The sequence below is a fragment of the Mus caroli genome, chromosome 17, assembly GCF_900094665.2.
Source record: "Mus caroli chromosome 17, CAROLI_EIJ_v1.1, whole genome shotgun sequence".
Classification (NCBI taxonomy): Eukaryota; Metazoa; Chordata; class Mammalia; order Rodentia; family Muridae; genus Mus; species Mus caroli.
This window is the reverse complement of record NC_034586.1, coordinates 27,963,712-27,971,452: the sequence shown is the minus strand read 5'-3', so window position 1 is coordinate 27,971,452 and position 7,741 is coordinate 27,963,712. Positions and strand designations below refer to the sequence as shown.

General features: G+C 53.3%; 1 pseudogene; it reads left to right on the top strand.

Moving 5' to 3' along the window:
- The first annotated feature begins 766 nt into the window (after window positions 1-766).
- The window catches only part of LOC110284017, a 23,450-nt pseudogene continuing 16,475 nt past the window's right edge, over window positions 767-7,741 (top strand).

Sequence of the window (7,741 nt, the reverse complement as noted above, 5' to 3'; positions counted from 1 at the left end):
AAATCCTGTGGTGGGGGTCGTGGGTAGCTGGCGGGTGTCAGCCGACCCTGCGCTCTAGCTACCCCGGTGCTGGTCCGGCCGGATGAGGCCTGTGGCCCTACTCAGGCCGGTTTCTGCTTCCCTAACTAATGCAGTCTCAGGTTCCGCGCTCAATTGGATTGGAGCAGAAGCTGTGTTCCACTCACCAGAAGTCTTAAGATCCTGTGGCGGGTGTTGTGGGTAGCTGGCGAGTGTCGGAACTCCAGATTCTTAAGAGTTCGCTGAGGTCCAAGCATTGCGCCTGCACGGAGGGATCTGCAAGCGGTTCCGGAGCCAGTGGCCTGGACAGCCGGAGCCCATAACAGCAACTGTGCCTGAAGAATAAAAAAATACTGACTGCCCTGAGAACATGGGTCCCGGCCCCCGGTCAGATGGCTCAATTCCCTGGAACTTTTGGGAAAAACAACCACAAAATGTTTCGATGTCCCAGGTGCCTTGAAGTAAATATCTGCCCCTAGACTTCCCCTATTTCCTCTCCGATCCTCCCCCTAGGTTGTATTTTTTGCCTTTATAAGCCTGCTGGACAATAGGGTTAGGGTCAGACTCCTCTACCCCTGCGTGGTGTATGGGTCTCGACCTCAGCATGCTGGTTTGTGTGCCATTAAAACCTCGTGTGTTTGCAACAAGCCTGACTGTTGTGGCTTTCTGGGCTCGCGATCCCTGAGACTTGAGTGAGGGTCTCCCTTCGGGGGTCCAACATGCCCCCAGCAACCAAGGCCAGCCCGGCATGGAGGACGAGTGTGGGGTGCTCTCTATTCAGAGCCATGTAGTCCGTGGCTACGTGGGCAACCGGGTGGCCATGTTCCCTCTGCAGGTACATGCTCCACCACTTATATAACCCAGCCGGGCTGCTAGTGTGCAGGACGGCGGGTTCTCGGCGTGGCCTCCTGGACCGATGACCTTGGTTCCCTTGCGGCCACCCTGGGGTTTCTATCGAGAGCTGGGTGCACACAGGCTGGGGGTGTGGAGCACTCTGGAGAGCCTGCAGTAGGGTAGTGAATGTGGCACACCTCTATCCGGCTGTGGTACACAGGGTAGTACTTAAGGGTACCTGCTGTTTCGGGCTGCCTGGCCAACCATGGGCCAGGGCAACCCAAGTGATAAAATGCTGAGCTGGGAGGATTCCTCCCCACGGGGGCGCGGACAGTCTCTTGGTAGACACTTGCTCGCTCCCTGCTGAAATTCAGGTTCTGCTTCTGCCCACCCTGTGAGCCTGTACAGGGGGAGGCTGAGTAAAGGTCGCAGACTGGCTGGTGTCCAAGAAGCTGAGCCACACTACAGGTCTGCTCACTCATGGGGTGGCCTGTCATCGCTGGGATGGGGCTACACCTCAGGCAGGCTTGATTCTATTACAAAGAGACAACATAGTTGCAGAGTTTGGCTTTGGAAGCAACCTATTAGAAGGGCTTGTAGCCTTGTCTTCCCAGAGCCTCTCTCCTGTGAGGTGTGTAATGAATGAGGCTGTCTCTGATTATTTCTGGTACGCGGTGCTTCCTGCTTGTAACTGGTTGCCCTTGGAGGGAACCAGGCTGTCATGGGCATTAGAATGGAAGCCAGAGGCAATGTCAGGCTGACTGGAGCTTTCTTGCCTGGCCGTTCCAGCAGGAAGATTGGGCTGGCTTGGGCACCCAGGTGTGGCCTCTTGCAATGTACTTTTTTGGCTGGTCACTGAACAAGGTGGCAGGTTTCTGCATCCCTCCAGCTCATGTCCAGCCACTGTATTGACCCCCAAGGGACATTAGGAAGGAGCCGCTGGCTACCATGGACCCGCAGGAAGGACCTGGAAGGAAGACAGGTGGCCAGAACTGCATCTAAGGACACTCGAGGGCTGTGCTGAGTCAGGCATGCTTGTCAGACAAATAGAGCAATTGATTGTTATTGTACAGCATAGGAGATCAAAGTTTGTAGGCAAGGGCAGTTGCTGATTGTTTGATCCCCCGTTGGTTGATAAACAGTGCTTCATTCACACTGTCTAGTGGTCTAGTGTACCCATTCTTTTTTTTTTTTTTTTTCTGAGACAAGGTTTCTCTGTGTAGTCCTGGCTGTCCTGAAACTCTGTAGACCAGGCTGGCCTGGAACTCAGAAATCTGCCTGCCTCTGTCTCCCAAGTGCTGGGATTAAAGACGTGGGCCACCACACCCGGTTAGTGTACCTATTCTTGTTCTACCCAGAATGCACTGGTCTGGGTCCGGCAGAGGCTCTGAGGCTCTGAGGCTCTGTGTCCTACGTTGCTTGTCTCTTCCACTTGCTGGTACTCTTCCTTCACCTGGCACACTGTCCCTGGGGTCCCCTGGTCCTTTGTCCTCTAGATTGCACCAAAGGCTCAGTGTCCTTTTTCACACCATTGTTCCAACTGCTCAAGGGATGGAGCTCTTGGAGCTGTAGAGATGGCTCAGGGGTTAAGAGCACTGACTGCTCTTCCGAAGGACCTGCGTTCAAATCCCATCAACCACATGATGGCTCACAACCATTCCAAATGAGATCTGACACCCTCTTCTGGTGGTCTGAAGGCAGCTACAGTGTATTTAGATATAATAAATAAATCTTTAAAAAAAAAGGGGGCTGGGCAGTGGTGGTGCACGCCTTTAATCCCAGCACTTGGGAGGCAAAGGCAGGTGGATTTCTGAGTTCAAGGCCAGTCTGGTCTACAGAGTGAGTTTCAGGACAGCTAGGGCTATACAGAAAAATCCTGTCTGGGGGGGAGGGAGGAAAGGCAGGCTGGGGGCAGGATATAGCCTTGGGCTGTGACCCTGAAGTTTGTCCCAGTGCTAATCCTAAAGGGCCTCCCGGCAGAGGAGTCCTCCCTGGGACTGACCCAGGTGTCCATAGGTTCCACCATCAGGTGGCTATCTATTCATAGCAGAGGAATGGCTGGGGATGTTTCCGGGCTTCCCCTGCAGATCTGCACCAAGCTGTTGATGATCTGGTACCAGGACTTCCAGAGTCCCTGATGCTGGGCCTGGCTTGTGCCTGTGCCTGGGGAGCTACCTTTAGCTTCTGCCATGTGTCACAGACTGTCTCACCCATGGACCATCAGCCCTGGCTCCCCAATGCTCCCTGCAGATTCTCCCAGGCTCACCCTCCCAGTCTCCTACAGGCAGCTGGGATAAACAAACTCTCCAAGGACACAGCAGAACCTTGCACCTGTTTTAATTTCTGCTTCTGGCCCCAGGCCAGGCTATAGTGGCCAAGGGTTTCATGTGACCAGAGCCACAAGAGGTCCTGAGTTCAATTCCCAGCAACTACATGGTGGCTTATAACCATCTGCGATGAGATCTGGTGCCCTCTTCTGGCCTGCACACATACCTGCAGGCAGAACGTTGTACGGATTATAAACTTACCAAATAGGTGGCTTTGGAAGGATGATCTGGGCCTTTAGCTTCAATCAGAGATGCATGCTCTGAAAAAAGCAAGACTATAGAGATGGTTCAGCAGTTAAGATCACTGACTGCTCTTCCAAACGTCTTGAGTTCAATTCCCAGCAATCATATGTGGCTCACAACCATCTGTAATGGGATCTAACGCCCTCTTCTGGTGTGTCTGAAGACAGCTACAGTGTACTCATATACAATAGAACCCTCCAAAAGGCACTGTAAGCAGACAGCCCTGTTTGGGGCCTGCAGAAAGCAGGCAGAACCTAGAGATGCACTTTTTTTTTTAGAAGCCCTGTGAGAATGGCATGAGTTCTTCCTTCTGTGAGTCTACGGTGGGGTTTCTGTTATTCCTCCCCACTGGCCACGAACTTGTTGATCTCATTCCTTCCTGTGGCTGGGTCCATGCCTGTGTGTGTGTGTGTGTGCCTTGTATGTTTGTGGGCATGTATGGGGGACATGTGTGGTGGGTCACATATACATGTGTGTACGACCCTGGCTTGGGATAACCCTACTGTGTCTGGAAAGGGAAGACATGTTCACAGGGCCCTGATCTTCAATATCATGGGACCTGCTGCTAAGACACCTCCTGGCACACACTGATAAAACTTTTGTCAGAGAGTCACAGACAGTCCACTCCCACTCAGGAGGACCAAGCAAGGTTTCCTCAAAAGAAAGGAAATGGAGGTTTTGAAGAAAGGCCCAACTATGAAACTTTGGTGGTTATAGAGGAGACAACTCCCAGAGAAGCCACCCTGTTCCCTCCCATCAGTACCAGCATCCCATGCTGACAAGGTCGTCCTAAGGATCCCACAGTGAGCTCAGCACAGCCCACTGCCCTTAGGGCTTCACTGTGCAGCCCACCCAACACAGGCAGACCTCAGCAGCTACACATGGTCCCTGGCTATGCCTGTCTAGCACTGTAATCCTGGCAGCGAGGGCTGTGAGCCAGGCTAGGGGTGGATGCAGGACCTGGAGTGAGCAGGGTAGGAGAGGAGATGATGTGTATGATGCAAGCTGTCTAGTAGCAGTTCACCACGGAGAGCAGAGGGTGTGGTCCGGCTGAGTGGGAAGGCTGATCAAAGACCAGTGGTGGGAGGCAGGAAGGGATGTGTGACTTTTGACTGTTAGATTGCTCAGGCTTGCCCAGCCTGCTTGCTGATTCCCATCTGTGAGAGGCTTAAGCATCAGCCTGGGAACACCTGTGAGACTCAGCTTGTCCCCCACCCCCACACTCCTCTCTGTCCCTAGATGCCTATGGAAGAACCACACTGGAATATTCCAGAGCTCACCCGACTCCTGCTGTGCTGAGCAGCTCTGCCTCCCTTGGAAGAGATTAGCTGAGCTGTTACTCTAAATGCGCTATGCCAGGCAGCGAGGCTTCAGGCTGTCCGAGCCTCTTTGCTGGAGGCTTGGTGATGCAGCAATGGGGACGGGCAGGAGGTCCCTGGGATGTGCATCACCTGCCCACAGACAGCCATGCCAGCACAGCACGCGTCACTGCTGGAGAGGAGGGGGCGGGGCACGGGCATGGGCGGAGTCTGAGGGTTGCTTGAGGGACAGGGGGAGGAGCCTCGTCTGGCAGCCATGGGCAGCAGGAAGTAGGAAAAGCAACCTTCCCTTGTTTTTTTAACTTTCTCTTTCCGGGTGCCTTTTGCACTCTTGGACGTTGGTGGCCCTGACAGTGGGAGGGAGGAAGTATAACAGGCTGGTTGGAGTGCTTTACCTCAAGGGACAGCCTGAGGCTTCTCCACAGATGGTGCTGTCCAGTTGGTCTCATTCATAGGCAGGTCAGGAAGCCTGGCCTCCAGCGGGTCACACTGGGCTGAGAAGCAAACCCCAGACACAGAGTCTCTAAGTGGACTGAAATTCACCAATTAGGCTAGGCAGGCCACTGAGACGCAGGAATCCTGCCCAGCACTGGAATTGTGGGCAAGCATCTAAACACTGTACAGACTACATAATCCCCCCAGCTTGGCCTCTTCCTTTAAAATAAAAAGCTTTTTAAAATCAGTGATGGCTTTAAGTAGACTCTGAGGTCCACAGCTTTAATTTGGTTTAGTGAGCTTGTTTTTCTGCTAAGGATGAACAGCTGACCACACAGAGCCTCAGTCTCTGCACAGTCTCGGGAGGCCCATTTGCCCCATCTGGATAACTCCCATAAGAGCTATAAGAGGCCATTCAGAGCGGCAAACTGCTCAATACATGTGGTTGTTTTGGGGGGCCTCAGCCCTGATGTGAGACCATCTTTCTCTGGTTGACCAGGAAGGAGGAAGAGTTTCCTGGCTGGTGCGGTAGAGGCTGGTTAAGTTGACCCGCCCTGCTGGGTCTGCCTCTTACCCTCTCAGGGGTGGGTTTGGAAACTAACATGGCCTTGTTTGCTAACTGGACAGACAGGCGCTTGCAGGGGTTTCCTTTGGCCACCAGAGGGTTCTTTGGGGATGCTGAATTCTTCAGTGCAAGCAAGCAAGGGGGAGGGGTGTCGCCACCCTGGCCTTTTGGGCAATTTTCCTGAGTGACTGAACCAAGGAGACCCATGGTCAGGCTTGTGTGGCCCTGAAACGCAAACATGTGGAGGGCCTGGGCCGGGGTTCATGTTCCCACCCTCCTGTCCTCCTGCCTGGCAGTCTCTACCACACTTCAAGTTGGGACTCTAGCCATGGAGGGGACCCCTGCTCTCGGTTCTAGGGGTCATAGAAGGACACTGCTACGCTCTTCTGCTTGTCCTGCAGGTTTGGGGACTTGAGATTGATGCTGTGAACTCTGTGCAGTTTTCAAACCATGCAGGTAGGACTTCAAGATGGTTATCATGGCAGACCTGAGCTTGGCCTGTAGTCTGGCCCTGGGTGGGGTAGTCACCACTTCTTGAGGTGGGCATGGGGTGGATCCCAGAAGGGCCACTCTGTGCAGGACGTACCCTCACACCAATCTGATCTGTGTGCCCGATGTTCCAGAGCTTACAGGTGGGAAAGCCTCTCTTTGCCTCAGCTTCCTCCTCTACTAAGCTGGCAGCCATGGCACCTGCTGTGGTAGGGGAGCTGAAGAGGTAAGTCCCAGCGAGTGCCACTGTGTCCTCCTGCAGTCAGCTGGTGACCTGCATGCATGTATGCTTCTCCACTATGACAATATCTTGTGCATGGGAGAGCCCCCATGTGACTTCAGACTCAGCCCCAGTACCAGGGGAAGTGTTGTGTGTGTGTGTTTGTGTGTATGTCTCTATGTGTGTCTGTGTGTGTGTCTTTGTTCTGGGGACCCAAAGACAGCACTGCTTATTGCTAAAGGGTTCTGTCCTTGGAAGCCCCTTGAATTGTTTGGGCCTCTGGTGTCCATGGTTTGGGCCTCTGGTGTCCATGGTTTGGGCCTCTGGAGTCCATGTGGTACTCTGTTCTCTGTGCTGGCAAGAGAACAAAGCCATCAGGTGTTTAATAGTGGCTGTCCTGACACTGCTCTGAGCACTAAGGGGACTTTGGGAGCTCAAAGTGTCCCAGAGCAGTCCAGCTGGTCACCAGCTGGCTGTAGAAGCTCAGAGGACTTAACACACTCCTGAGTGTAATGGGTTTTAAACAGGGAGGGAGATAGGAGCCTCAGATAGGAGCTGACAGTGGGCCTCCATGGTCAGTGGCTGCTCAGTACCTGTGCCCATACATTTGAAGTTCCAGATGGTCCAGGGCCTCCAGTGAACTGCATGGACCCAGTGACTCTCACTGCTGCTTTGAGGACTATTATGTGTGTTTAAAAGAGATAGGTTAGATGTTGAGCAGTGTGGTTGAGTTTAGTTCTGAGGAGCGTGTTGTGTGGGATCACCATCATTCTGGGAGGGATCACTGCCCTGCTGTGCGGGATCACGGTCATGCTGTGCTCCAGCTGGTGCTCCATAGGCACTGAAAACACCTGGGTCCCTTAGAGGGTGTAGCTCCTTCCTAGAGCATGTGCATCTCTCAGGTTTCTGGTTGTAATCTCAAGTATTGAGGTGTGTGTGTGTGTGTGTGTGTGTGTGTGTGTGTGTGTATGTGTGTGTATCTTAGTTAGGGTTTTACTTCTGTAAACAAACACCATTTGACCAAGGCAACTCATATAAGGACAACATTTAGTTAGGGTTGGCTTACAGGTTCAGAGGCTCCTCAGTCCATTATCATCAAGGCAGGAACATGGCAGCATCCAGGCAGACATGGTGAAAAGGAGCTTAAGAATTCTACCTCGGGGCTGGAGAGATGGCTCAGCGGTTAAGAGCACTGACTGCATAGCCGGGCGTGGTGGCGCACGCCTTTAATCCCAGCACTCGGGAGGCAGAGGCAGGCGGATTTCTGAGTTCGAGGCCAGCCTGGTCTACA